The sequence below is a fragment of the Narcine bancroftii genome, chromosome 5 (genome assembly GCF_036971445.1).
Source record: "Narcine bancroftii isolate sNarBan1 chromosome 5, sNarBan1.hap1, whole genome shotgun sequence".
Classification (NCBI taxonomy): domain Eukaryota; kingdom Metazoa; phylum Chordata; class Chondrichthyes; order Torpediniformes; family Narcinidae; genus Narcine; species Narcine bancroftii.
This window is the reverse complement of record NC_091473.1, coordinates 55,910,548-55,924,509: the sequence shown is the minus strand read 5'-3', so window position 1 is coordinate 55,924,509 and position 13,962 is coordinate 55,910,548. Positions and strand designations below refer to the sequence as shown.

At 40.2% G+C, this 13,962-nt stretch overlaps 1 long non-coding RNA gene across 4 annotated transcripts in view; it reads left to right on the top strand.

The window, feature by feature from the left end:
* The window catches only part of LOC138762679 (uncharacterized), an 87,373-nt gene that overhangs the window by 33,535 nt on the left and 39,876 nt on the right, over positions 1–13,962 (top strand). For 3 of the 4 annotated variants that reach the window (XR_011357047.1, XR_011357046.1, XR_011357048.1), the window contains exon 1: positions 4,293–4,419. The exons of the other annotated variant lie outside the window; for it this stretch is intronic. This is a non-coding gene — a long non-coding RNA (uncharacterized lncRNA). Of the gene's footprint in view, positions 1–4,292; positions 4,420–13,962 lie in introns of those variants that run through there. 4 annotated transcript variants of the gene reach the window in all.

Below are 13,962 nucleotides of genomic sequence, written 5' to 3'. Positions count from 1 at the left end.
TTGTTGCATCTGATGCGATTGTATTGTGCGATCACGTGAATATAAGTGTCTATTATCATTGTTGCTACTGCCCTACACATGTGAATAAAGATCACTGTTATAATCAGCCTGTGTTTAGACTTGCTGATCTTTTGACCCCGTCAAACTTGTTTTCCATCACACAACAGTATCATCTTAATTTGATTCCAATTTGGTCCATTCCCTCCCAACCTAAATCCATGTCCTCCATCACTTTAAAAAAAAAATTCCAGTTCCCTGGAATTATTTTCACCATGGATGTCCGATCTCTATACATCCCTCTCCCCAATACCAAAGGTCTCAAAGCCCCTCATTTTTTTTTCAACAACACTCAACCAGTCCCCCTACACCACTACCCTTCACCACCTGGCAGAACTTCTCACGATCAACTCCTCCTTTAACTCATTCCACCTCCAAGTTAAGGAGTGGCCATGGGTACACACATGGGTCCTAGTTATACCTGCCTTTTTGTTGGCTATGTTGAGTAATCCATGCTACATGCCTACAGAGGAAGGCTTCTCAACTCTCTGCTTTATTGGTGCTGCCACATGCACCCATGATGAGCTCATCAACTTTATCCACTTTGCTGCAACTTCCACCCCAATCTCAAATTCACTTGGTCTGGGGATATAAGATGTCCTTTTGTTTAAAAAAAAAAGTGGCATCCCCTCTACTATAAATTACTGGAGATGTGGGTAAGCCACATTTCCTCCAGTTCCTGTACATCTGCCCTGGTTCCCTCTTCCCCTAGACACAAGGATAGGATTCAACAGCCTCCACATCCAACATATTATCCTCCGCAATTTTCACCACCTACGAAGTGATCCCACCACCTTCTCCTCCTCTCTCTGCCTACAGCATGGACCACCCCTTCCATGACTCCCTTATCCACTCCTCTCATCCCTTCCCACTAATCGCTTTCCTGGTACTTACCCGTGTAACCAGATGAAATACTATACTTTCACCCACACCTCCTCCCTCACCACCATTCGGGGCCCTTCCAAGTGAGGCAACACTTCACTTGAGAATCTGCAGTGGTCATCTACTTTAAATTTCATTCCCTACTCCACACTGACATGTCTGTCTGTGGCCTCATGTACTGCCAAGCTGAGGCCACCCACAAATTGGAGGAACAGCACCTAATATTCCATCTGAGCACTCTCCAACCAGATGGTATTAACATTGACTGTATCTGTCTCCCCCCCTTTCCCCTTCCCCCTTTCCTCCAGCTCCTCATCCACTTTTCTCTCCATTCAGAGAGCTACCACCTCCATCATCACTTCCCAGCTTTTTTCTCTTCTACCCTCCAACCTATATTCACCTCTGACCTCTTGCCTGTCAGACTGAGTTCCTTCCTGCTCCCTCCCTCCCCCAACAAATTTATTCAGACATCTCCCTGCTTTTTGCTCGTACTATGACAAAGGGGTCAGCTCATGAAATTTGGTTAGACATCTCTGTTGCCTATGAATGCTGCATGACCTGTTGAGTTTCTCCAGCCCTTTTGTGTATCAAATACTGATGACTATTTATATTCGTAGGTGCTTCCTCTCTCACCGAGCCACTTTTGCGGGTTCGTTGTTTGCTGACAATTCCAGCATTTGCGGTGTTTGCTTCACAGGAATAATAAACCTGGTTAATTTCTTTGAACTGGTGGCCATTTACTTTGTCTATCTACAGAGGTTCTCTGAAGGGAAATGCAATGTTCTGCAAAGGTTTGAATGAAACATTTGCTAGAAACAGAATAGAAAAAAATTCCTGGGGAAGTTGATGGGACTCGAGCTTGACCTATAAGGAGAAGCTGGGCAGTTTTTTCCTTAGAGTATAGGAGTCTGAGAGGGTGATTTTATAGAATTGCATAAAATCAAGGGGTAAGGATAAGGTGAAGTGTCCCAATCTTTTTCTCCAAGGTATTGGGAATCTCAAAAAAGGGGCATGGATTTAAGGTGAGATGGGAAAGATTTCATGGGGAACTGAGGGGCAGGCAGTGTTTTCACACGGAGTGATGAGCTTATGGAACAAGTTCTCAGAAGACATTACAGGGATGAAAATAATTGGCATTTGAAAATTTTTCAGAAAGGTATGTGGACAGGAAGAGTTTTTTTCTGGAGGTAAACAGAATGGTAACAGGACCTTCCAGCCCATGAGCCTATAATCTGTCAAATATACCAATTAATCTACAAACCCCATACATTTTCTTTAGGAGGGTGGGAGGAAACCCAAGCAGACGTGGGGAGAATGTAGAAATTCCTTACAGTTTTAGATTTGCAACCTGGTCGCTGGCGCTGTAATAGTGTTTCGCTAACCACTACACTAACTGTTCCATCCATAATTCGGATATGTGCCAAATAAATTTAAATGGGACCTGAATGGCCTGTTTCTGTGCTGTATTAAATCGTGTTTATCAAAAAGACAGTGGACTTTTCCTTCTCCACTGACTGATCAGTGGCCATGAGATGGTCCTCTGATACCTCATTGTCATGACTGTGGATGAATGAGATGACACTTGTGATTAACTATTTATTGGCAGGAGGAGAAAAGAACTGATGACAAATTTACTGCCCAAGGATAAAATTTGGAGATTAAAACACAGCTGGAATATTAATCATGAAGACCAGACATTCTTAATTTAATTGTGTATACCAGTTGCACAATGGGTAACTTACTGGATTAACAGCTAGATATATGAACCAAGAATCAGGAATTCAAATCCTATCCTGACAGCTGAGGAATTTAAATTTAACAAAGTTGATTTAAAAAAAAAAAAAATCCATAATTAAAAAAAAATGGTGGTAATCCTGAAACTACTGGAACCTTTTATTGAAAATCTTCAGGGAAAGATATCACTCATCCTCATTTGGTCTGACCTATATAAACAGTCTGGTGGATGGACAATAATGAGTTTGTGCCTTCTGCAATCAAAATGTTTTTTAACGTAGAAATTATGATTTTTTTCTGCTCAAAATTTTTTCCTTCCTTCCAGAGTGGCTGTTCACACATGAGCGACCAGAACTTAAAATCTCTGTTCCCTTGCGTGATTTTACACTGAATACCAGAAGTGCTATAAGTAAAGAGATGGGACTTGCAAATACAAGCTATTCATTAACCCATTGTTGTGGACTGCCTACAGTTCAGTTTAGACTGCAGGCAGCCTGCAAAACGTCTAGGGCTGCCACAGGAAACATTTCAGGACGGGAATGAGTCACTCATTTCCGTTCCAAACATTTTACATAGCCTTTATTGCAGGAATTTTGCAAAAGTTTCCCGTTTCGCAGTGGCTGTGTAAAAACCGTAACACTTAAACATGTAAATGCACTATCCTCACAACAGGATCTCGCTGTCTTTCATTCTGCATTAGATCCCCTGGACTACAAGAACACCCATGTTAGACTGTTGTTCATTGGCTATAGCTCAGTATCCAACACCATGCCAGTAAAACCTCCCAAGTTCAAGATTCTGGGTCCCTGTCTGTCCCTCTGCAACTGAATCAGAATCTGAATTAGTATCAGAATTTATTGTTACGAACAAGTCACAATATTTGTTGTTTTGCAGCAGCATCAGAGTGTAACAATAAATAAAAATAGTGCATGAAAAATCAAAGCAAAGCAGTGTCATTGGTTCACTGATCATTCAAGAATCTAATGGCAGTGGGGAAGCAGCTGTCCTTGTGCTGCTAAGTGCTTGTCTTCAGACTCCTGTACCTTTTCCCCAATGGTAGCAGAGTGAAGAGGGTGTGGCCTGGATGGTGTGGATCTTTGAGGATAGAGGATGCTTTTTTAAAGGCACTGCCTCGTGTAGATGTCCTTGATGGAGTGATGTCTTTTTCCCGTTATGTCACAGGCCAAGTTAACAACCCTCTGGAGTTTTTTCTTGTCCTGAGCATTGGCACCTTGTACCAGACAAATGATGCAACCAGCCAGAATGGTCTCCATGGTACACCTGTAGATTTTTTAGATTCTTTAGTGACATACTGAGTATCACAAAGTATAGCCATTGTTGAGCTAGATCATGATTGCATCGATATGGAGACCTCGGATTCTTGGCTTTCTCAATTTTGATCCCAATTACTGCGGATTGGCAACACCACCAATTCGTCGCTAACTATCAACTTGGGCATGACATGACTACGTGCTTAATTTCCTGCTCTATTCTGGATACAACCCTAACTGAGTGGCCAAGTGGAGCTCCAACACAATCTATAAATTCACTGATGACACCACTGTTGTTGACCAAACAATGGGAATTGATGAGTCAGAATACGAACTGGTGATCGAGAATATGTTTGGGTGGTGCCAGAATAGCAAACTTACTGTCAATAAGTTCAGGAAGCTCATTATGGATTTTAGGAAGGGGAGGCCAAAGGACCCCACACCTATCTGAATTAATGGAACAGAAGTGGAGAAGGTGAGTTGCATCAGGTTCCTGGGAATTCACATATCAGAGGACTTGTCCTGGATCCAACACATCGAGGCATTTATGAAGAAGGCACAACTACTCTTAGGTTTTCTAAGATGTCCGAAGAAATTTTCCATGTCCTTAAACATCTACAGGTGTACGGTGGAAAGTATACTGATTGGTTGCCTCATGGCCTGTTTTGGTCATTTGGGTGCTCAGGAAAGCATAAGGTAGCAAACATAGAAAGGCTTTGACATCAATGTGATAGTCTTCCTCAAGAAATCAGACAATGTCATAAAGGACCACCTTCACCCTGGTCACAACCTCTTCTCACTGCTTCTTTTGGGAAGCCTGAAGTCCAGCACCTCTTGGTTCAAGAACAATTTTTTGTTCAATGGTTGTTAGATTCTTTAACTTCCCTTTATTACATAAACTTCACTGGCACCACAAAAAAAATATCTTTCTGCCCTATTGAAACACCAGTTTTTTTCATTTCACCTCTATTATAACTGTGAATATTTAGCTATTTATCTTTTAATTTATTATCTCTTTTCGTACATTAATTTAATGTGTACTATTGAAGATGTTTTATTTTTGCAACATACCTGTATGGCTGCAGCAAGTCAGAATTTTCATGATATGTACATTGTATTTATGTGTATGTCAATAATCTCATTTTCATTATCTATCTAATTTGCATTTCTGTATGTACAAGAAACTTTGCACAAAGTACTTTGGCTTCAAGTCGTACCTATTGCTTTCACCATTGTACCGTTACTGTACAAAGAATGCACAGAAAGGTGTTGAATGGTCCAGTGAGCTGGGACCAAGGTTTCAGATTACTCCATTTGGGGATACATTTGTTATTTTTAGTGGGACTGAGCCTTGACAATGTGTGTTTGACCTTCAGGTATTTTTGCCTGTCACTAGTTTCTGAGCAGTTCATTTGTTTTCTGCAACTCTGCGCCATCCAGCAATTTTTATTTCTGTATTGACTATTTATTTTGCCCTCAAGGCTCTGTACATGAGATTGTCACCCATGAATTAATAGGTAAATGAAAAGTCTTCATGCTTGCAGAGGTCCTTAACTAATATGAATAATTTAGATATAAAGTATATATATCTCCAGGGAATGACTTTCCATGGAGTCTTTCTCCTTGTATGACCTAACTGAAAGGGTGATGGAAGCAGATTCAATCAAATACTGCATCAGAAAGTTGGTTAAATATGGAAAAAAGAAAAAAAGAGTATATGGATAAGACCAGAGGAATAAAAACTCCTTGAAAGAGAAGGAAGCAGAGTTATGATGAGCATAATAGCCTCCATTATGGTAAAATAATTGTGTAATCTATATCAGGTTCAGGTAGAATTTATAGATTGGTCTGCTTATAAACAGCAAATAAGACTTTATTTGCAGAAAATGGACACAACAATGAGTGAGAGAAAACAGAATAATATTGAGAGTACATAGCTTGGTTCTAAATAATACTAAAAAATTCCAAAACATTTCATCAACTTTGTGACTCACGCATAACACAATGTACGCCCAATACATCCATATACCTATCCAACAGCAGGATATTCTGAGGGCCCTCCTCTTGCTTCTGAATAAGAGATCCAAACAACGGCCTGCACCACCTGATTGACTTCGTCCCACCATTGAACAGCTTCAACATTTCTCACATTCTACAGAGGCTTAGCAATGGAAACTTGCATTGGCCCAAAGAATACCTTGTACTTTGTTGGCTTGGCTGAAGACTTTTTCCATGTTCTTCAAGCCTCAACCCACTCAGTATTTTTCTCATTACATTTACAACTGTCCAGGTGGTACTTCCTATATTGGTAAAGAAGTCAAAATTGTCATCATCTTTCCTAACAATCTCCACTGTTTTCATTTTCACATTGCACACATATCAGTCTCTTCTCTCTCTTCTCATTTCTATCTCCATTTCAGTGATTAGGTCAGGGACTAAGTTTTATTATAAGCATATAAACACATCTACACATCTTCCTATCCCACTTCTTAAAAGTACTTCATCCCATTTCCCTTATTTCTTATTCATTATCTGCAGTTCCCTAACCAGTGCTTTCACAATATCTTCCATTTTTAATGACTTTGGTTTTCCATTTACCTGAGCAGATGGAATTCTCAAAAGCCTTTCCTTTATTTCCCACAAGGTGAGTGTGAGCCTGAGAAAATATTGCCAGATAGATAAGTATAATGTACAGAAGGATCAAAATACTTACTTACTGTAGCCACACTGATACGCAAAATGCATCAACGACATTGTCTAAATTGTTACCACAATATGTACAAAAGGGACATTTAAAAGGCACTCGATATATTAAGATCCGAGGGTTCAAGGCTGTGCGGTAAGGAAGATTAAATTAATGTTGGGATAGGCTGATATACAGTGTCCTCCATAATGTTTGGGACAAAAACACATTTTGCCTCTGTGCTCCACAGTTTTAAATTAATAATCAAACAATTCACACATGATTAAAGTGCACATTCCAAATTTGATTCATGGTTATATATAGATTTTAGTTTGACCATGTAGAAACTACAGCACTGTTGATACATTATCCCCTCATTTCAGGGCATCATAACGTTTGGGACATTTGGCTTTACACAGGTGTTTGTGAGTACTCGGGTATGTTTACTTGCTTCTTTGGTGCAGGTATAAGAGTGTGGCACTGCTTTTAAACCTTTGATCACCTTTGGGATCTGCGGTTGCCATTTTTCAGCATGAAGACCAGAGTTGTGCCAATGAAAGTCAAAGAAGACGTTATGAGGCTGAAAAAAACAAGAATAAATCAGCAAGAGACATCGCTCAAACCTGAGGATTACCAAAATCATCTATTTTGAACATCATTAAGAAGAAACAAACAGTGTACTGGTGAACTCAATAATCGCTAAGGGACTGGTATTCCAAGGAAGACCTCCACTGCCTATGACAGAAGAATTCTCATCATATTGAAGGAATATCCCCAAAGTATGCCCTACAGATCAGAAACACTCTTTAGGAGGCAGGTGTGGTTTATAAATCACTACTGCCTGCAGTAGACTTCATGAACGGAAATGCAGAGGCTACATTGCAAGATGCAAACCATTGCAAAGATGGAATGCTTTGGATCTTGGGCAATTCCTTCATGCTGCTCTTGCTATCTCTCTGACAGGTTAATCTTGTTCTCATCTGGCCACAAGACCATTTCCCAGAATTCTGCAGGTTCTTTTAAATATTCTTGACAAATTGTAATCTGGCGATCCCTTCAGTGGCTAACTAGTGGTTTGCATTTTGCAGTGCAGTCTCTCTATTTCTATAACGCAAATAAAGGAAGAAAGTGGCTTTGTCCCAAACATGACAGACACTATAGGTCAGCACAATATTGTGGGTCAAAGCGTCCATACTGTGCAGTACTGTTTGATGTTCTAATATATCATGAGACAGAAAAAGAACTAATAACTAGAAAAAGATAAATAAAAATAATCCACAGTTGCAATTAGGGCATAATGGTTAGTGCAACACCTTTACAGCACCAGGAATTGGGACCAGTGTTCGAATCCCATGCTGACTGTAAAGAGTTTGCACGTTCTCCATGTGTCTGTGTGGGTTTTCCCTGGCGGCTCCGGTTTCCTTCCACCATTTGAAACCTACCAGCGGTATAGGTAAATTGGATGTAAATTGGGCTGCATGGACTTATGCTCCGAAATGGCCTGTTACCATGCTGTATGTCTAAATTAAAATTAAAAATGAGTAGTTCAAAATTCTGTAAAAATGTGCCATGAGATTGAAAAAGAAAATTTTAAAAAAAATAAGGTAAGAGTGCACATAAGGAATGAATTGTTCAACTGGACCTCAAGTATTTTTACATGTGTTTTAAAGGAATAAAAAGGTTAATGATTACAACTTGGATCCTTTAGGATTGAATTAAATTGAATTGTTTATTGTCACATGTACCAAGATGCAGTGAAAAACTTTGTTTTACATGCTATCCAAGCAAGTCAACCTATAATTAAATACAGCAGGTACCTCAATAATAAAAGTAGATGGTGTAATGCTACAGTTCATTAAATAGTGCAGGGTACAGTGTTACAAAGTGTGGGATGCAGAGAAACTGCAGCTAAAACAATTAAGAGTGTTCTCTTTTATCAATGAGGGGATCATTCTTGAGTCCGATAACAGCAGGGAAAAAAGCACTTACTATGAATCTAGAGGTTTGTGTTTTAAAGCTCACTCACCTTCTTCATGACGCAAGGAGGGAGAAGTGAGTGTGACCAGCGTGGTAGGGACCCTTTAATATGCTGGTAGCTTTTCTAAAGCAGCAGGATTTAATGACAGGAGAATGGCAGAATAATTAACAAATACTGTGGTTTTCTCTTCACTGAGGAGAACACTAATGACTAGAAATGCAGAAGGATGAAGTGTTTAATGAAAATAAGGAACTAATTAATGTTAGTTAAAAATAGTGGCAGGGAGATTAATGATACCAAAAGATGACAAATCCCCAGCTCATCATAAACATTATAAAAGAAGTAGGCTGTTAAATTCTGTGAGTAACTGAATAGCTCCTGCAGATTCAAGGGTGGAAAAAGTAACCCATTTAAGTATAAGGAGATAGAGGAAACATGGAACTACAGATCAGTAAGATGAATATCATGAAGAGAGAAAATGATGAGCCTATTAAAATGTTATCATTATGGGACACTTGGAAAATATTACCAGGATCAGATTGTCAACACAGATTTATGAAATAATGCCAGGTTTGACAATCCAGCTGGAGGATTCTGCATTAAAACTGCTAGAATGGAAGCACTTGCTTTTGATGGCCTTTGTTATCCTCTGGAGTTGACTAATCTAAAGCATTCTGAGATAAACTCAGGCTTTTGGTTCTCTGACATTACAAAGATGATTCTGATGTTCATTTTCTAATATGCATCCAGCATTGACCTTTCTGGCTTATGCATACTTCTGCTTGATTTTGTTTTAAATACCTCATCCTCTTTTTAAAATCCTTTCATGTTCTTCCCTTTCTATCTCTGTTCTCTGCAACTTATCAGAATCAGAATGTATTGTCACGAACAAGCCATGAAATTCGATGTTTTGCTGCAGCATCATATTGCAAACATTCATGTTCTAACCATCGAACAACATTACGATAAATACAAAAATAATAGCGCACCAAAAGTGATTTAGGTTTATTGATTATTCAGGAATCTGATGGCAACAGGGAAGAAGCTGTCCTTGTGCAATTGAGTGCTCGTCTTTTGGCTCCTGTACCTTTTCCCCGATGGTAGCAGAGTGGTGGAGGGTCTTACAGGATATAGGCTACTTTTTAAGATAGTCTCATGTAGATGTCCTCGATGGAGTGAAATCTGGTGCCTGTGATGTCGCAGGCCAAGTTAACAACCCTCTGGAGTTTATTCTTGTCCTGAGATTTGGTACCTCCATACCAGGCAGTGATGCAACCAGCCAGAATACTCTTCTCGGTACACCTGTAGAAGTTTTCAAGAGTTTTTGGTGATGTATCATATCTCATCAAACACTTCACAAAGTATAGTCGCTGGCAAGCTTTCTTTGTGATTGCATAAACATGGAGGCTCTAGGACAGATCCTCAGATGTTAACACCAAGGAATTTTAAATCCTTGACTGGGTCGTGTTCTTCTGACTTCATTCTGAAGTCCATTATCATCTCCTTGGTTTTGCTAACGTTAAGTGCAAGTTTGTTGTCATTAAACCATTCAACGAGCTGATCTATTTCCCTCCTGTGCGCTTCCTCATTTGTGGTTCTGCCGACAACTGTGGTGTCATTAGGAAACTTGAAAGTAGCATTGGAATTGCACCTGGCAACACACTCATGCGTGTATAATGAGTAGAGCAGTGGGTTAAGCACGCATCCTTGGGGTGCGTCTGTGTTGATGATCAGTGAGGAGGAGATGTTTCCAATTCATTCTGACTGTGGTCTTCCAATGAGAAAGTCAAGGATCCAGTTGCAAAGTGGGGTACAGAGACTTAGAGTTGTAGCTTCTTGACGAGCACTGAAGGAATAATAGTATTGAAGGCCGAGCTGTAGTTGATGAAGAGCAGCTGTATGAATGAATTGCTGTTTTCAAGGTGATCCAGAGCTGTGGAGAGCCAGCGATATTGGATCTGCTGTGGAGCAATTGTGGCAATAGGCGAATTGCAATGGGTCCAGATCTTTGCTTGGGTATGATCAGGCTTTCAAAGCATTTTGAAAACTTATTTGAAATATCATAGGTCATAGGAGCAGAAATAGACTATTCAGCCTATAAAGTCAGCCCTGCCATTTAATCATGAGCTGATCCATTTTTACACTCAGCCCCACTGCCTGGCCTTATCCCCATAACTTTTGATGTCCTCACTAATCAAGAACCAATCAATCTCTGCCTCAAATACACTCAATTATTTGGCTTCCACAACCATCAGTAGCAACAAATTCCACAGATTTACCACACTGGGTAAAGAAATTCCTCCACATCTCTATTATAAGTGGATGCTCTTCAATCCTAAAGTTGTGTCCTAGACTCTCCCACCATAGGAAACAACCTTTATGCATCTACTCTGTCCACGCCTTTCAACTTTTGATCTGTTTCAATGATATTTCCCCCCACCTCATTTTCCTAAATTATAATGAGTACTGGTCAAGAGCTGGCAAACACTGCTCATATGGCAAGCCTTTCATTTCCAAAATCATCCTTGTGATCCTCCTCTGAACCCTCTCAAATTTCAGAACATCCTTTTTCAAATGAAGAGCCTGGTTAGCATGACGCTATTAAAGCGCCAGTGACCCGGTTTGAATATGGCGCTGTCTGTAAGGGGTTTGTACATTCTTCCGAGGTTTTTCCTGCATGCTCCTATTTCCTCCCACCCTCCAAAATGTGAGGTTTTTGGTTAATTTGGCTGTAACTGGGAGGCATGGTTTAAATGGCTGGTATTGGCTTCTACTGTGCTGTAAATAAACTTACAAATAAAAAACTTTAAGACTGCTCACAATACTCCAAGTGAGGTCTCACCAGTGCCTCATTAAGCCTGAACCTCACATCTCTGCTCTTGTATTCTAATCCTTTTAAAATGAATGCCAGAATTACATTTACTACCTCCACCACTGACTCAACATGCAAGTTTACCTTCAGGCTATCCTGCAGGAGCATTCCCAAGTCCCTTTGCACCTGGGAATTTTCAGTTTTCTCTCCGTTTAGAAAAGAGTCTGCCCATTTATTTTTTCTACCCAAGTGCATCACCATATATTTTCTGACATTGTATTTTATTTGCTACTTCTCTGCCATTCTCCTAACCTGCCCAAGTCCTTCTGCAGTCTCCCTGTTTCCTCAACATTATCTGTTCCTCCACCTACCTTCTTATCATCTGCAAGCTTAGCCATAAATTCATTCATCCCATAATCCAAATCATTAATATGCAACATAAAAAAACAAGTGTCCCTAACACTGACCCATGTGGAATACCACGAGCAACCGGCAGTCAACCAGAATATGATCCCTATATTCGATTCCCTGCTTCCTGCCAATCAGCCAATGCACTACACACAATAGTAGGTTTTCTATAATACTGTTATCTTGTGACTTAAGTGACTGAAAATAGTGGCACAGACTTGTCTGCAGCAGCTACTCCTGATCATGGTTGCTGCAAGAATTTAGATGTTTAGAACAATGAACAACTTAAATAGGATGATAATGGACATTGGACTGAAGGGAGTTGTGTGTTGCCAGTGGAACACACCAAATGGGAGCAGATTTGGATGGATGCTGCAGTGTTGTGGAACTCACCTTATGGAGGTATGGAGCTTCAGATATGGTTGCAAGGAGGAGGCTGAGCTGCCCGCATCGTTGGAGGCCAGCAGTCTTTCGACTCTTTGGAGTGTTGTCAGAGGTGACTTTTGTCAGGCTGAATGGAAAGGACGAGCGGCAGAGTTGGAGTCGACGTCTGGTGTGACAAGTGTTGCAGAGCCGGGCCGGGCTCAGAAGTCGGGAGAGACATGCCTAGGCCTCGTGAATAAATGGAGGACTTAAAAGCTGCAATGACTGGGCCTCATGGGAGGGATGGCGCCAGAGGGCTCGGGCTGCGTGAACTTCTGACTGGGCAGTAGTTAGGTTCCCTATTGCTGGTGGAAAATGAATTGTAAGTTGCATTGTATTGTTAGACAGTTTTTGTACCAGGTAAGGGAAACACTATCTTGGTTTTAATGCTGTATGGTGTTAATTGCAATAAATAAATGATACCTGATAACCTGAAGTAGCCTCATGTATGGCAACTTGTCAAAGGCTTTCTGAAGATCCAAACACACAACACCCACTGCATCTCCTTTATCTAGTCGTCTTGACACTTATTCAAAGAATTCCAATGGGTTTGTCAAGCAAGATTTTCCCTTCAGAAAACCATGCTGGCTTTGGCCCATCCTGTCATGTGCCTCCAAGTGTTTCGTAACCTCAGCCTTGACTATTGACTCCAATATCTTGGCAATCACTGATGTCATGTTATACAGTCATATTTTCCTTTCTGCTGCCTCACTCCCTTCTTGAATATTTGAGTGATATTTGCAATTTTTTAGCCTGAAGTATCATTCCAGAATCTATTAATGCCTGATAGATCATTACCAATTGCTGCGCATTCTCTCCCAGTACTTCTTTTTGAACTCAAGGATGCAATTCATCTGGTCTAAGCGGTTTACTCACTCTTAGACTATTCAACCGTTAAGAAATCCCTTACTAATCACAGAGCACCTATGGCATAAGGAATACTTAAAATGGTATGTGAGTGGAAAGAAAAAGATTGGGAACCACTGCTATGGATGACTGGTATTAATAGAAAATGAAGGTTTAAAAAAATTAATATAAAGAACATGGAAACGATACAAGTCAGACAATTTAATTACATTGGAGTAAAATTATAAAGTAAGATAGTGAGTCATAACTTCTGGAATCTTATATCTGAATTATTAATTCAATAACAAATCTTTTCCATATTCAACAGGACATACTGTCACGCAAATACTGATCATGAGTAGGCAGGCAGCATCCTTCCATTTACATAAAATCACACCTCTTGCCAAAAGAGAGGGAAAACAAATAGTGCAAATCATTCCTTCCCATTCTACCGAGGAAGGCCACCAAAGGTTTCAGTGTTCAATCTATATTGAAAGTTTTTGATAGAGCATGGAAAACTTCTCTCCAGTATTTTTGTAGACTAGAACAAATCCAGAACAGATGAAATAATTGATGCTTCTCCATTCTTAAATCTGTCACACCAGGGAGTAATATAACATAACAATTACAGCACGGAAACAGGCCATTAGGCCCTTCTAGTCCACACCGAACCAAACACCCCTTTCTAGTCCCACCTCCCTGTACAATGCCCATAACCCTCCATCTTCTTCTCATCCATATACCTGTCCAACCTTTTCTTAAATAATACAATTGACTCCGCCGCCACTATTTCTCCCGGAAGCTCATTCCACACGGCTACCACTCTCTGAGTAAAGAAGTTCCCCCTCATGTTACCTCTAAACCTCTG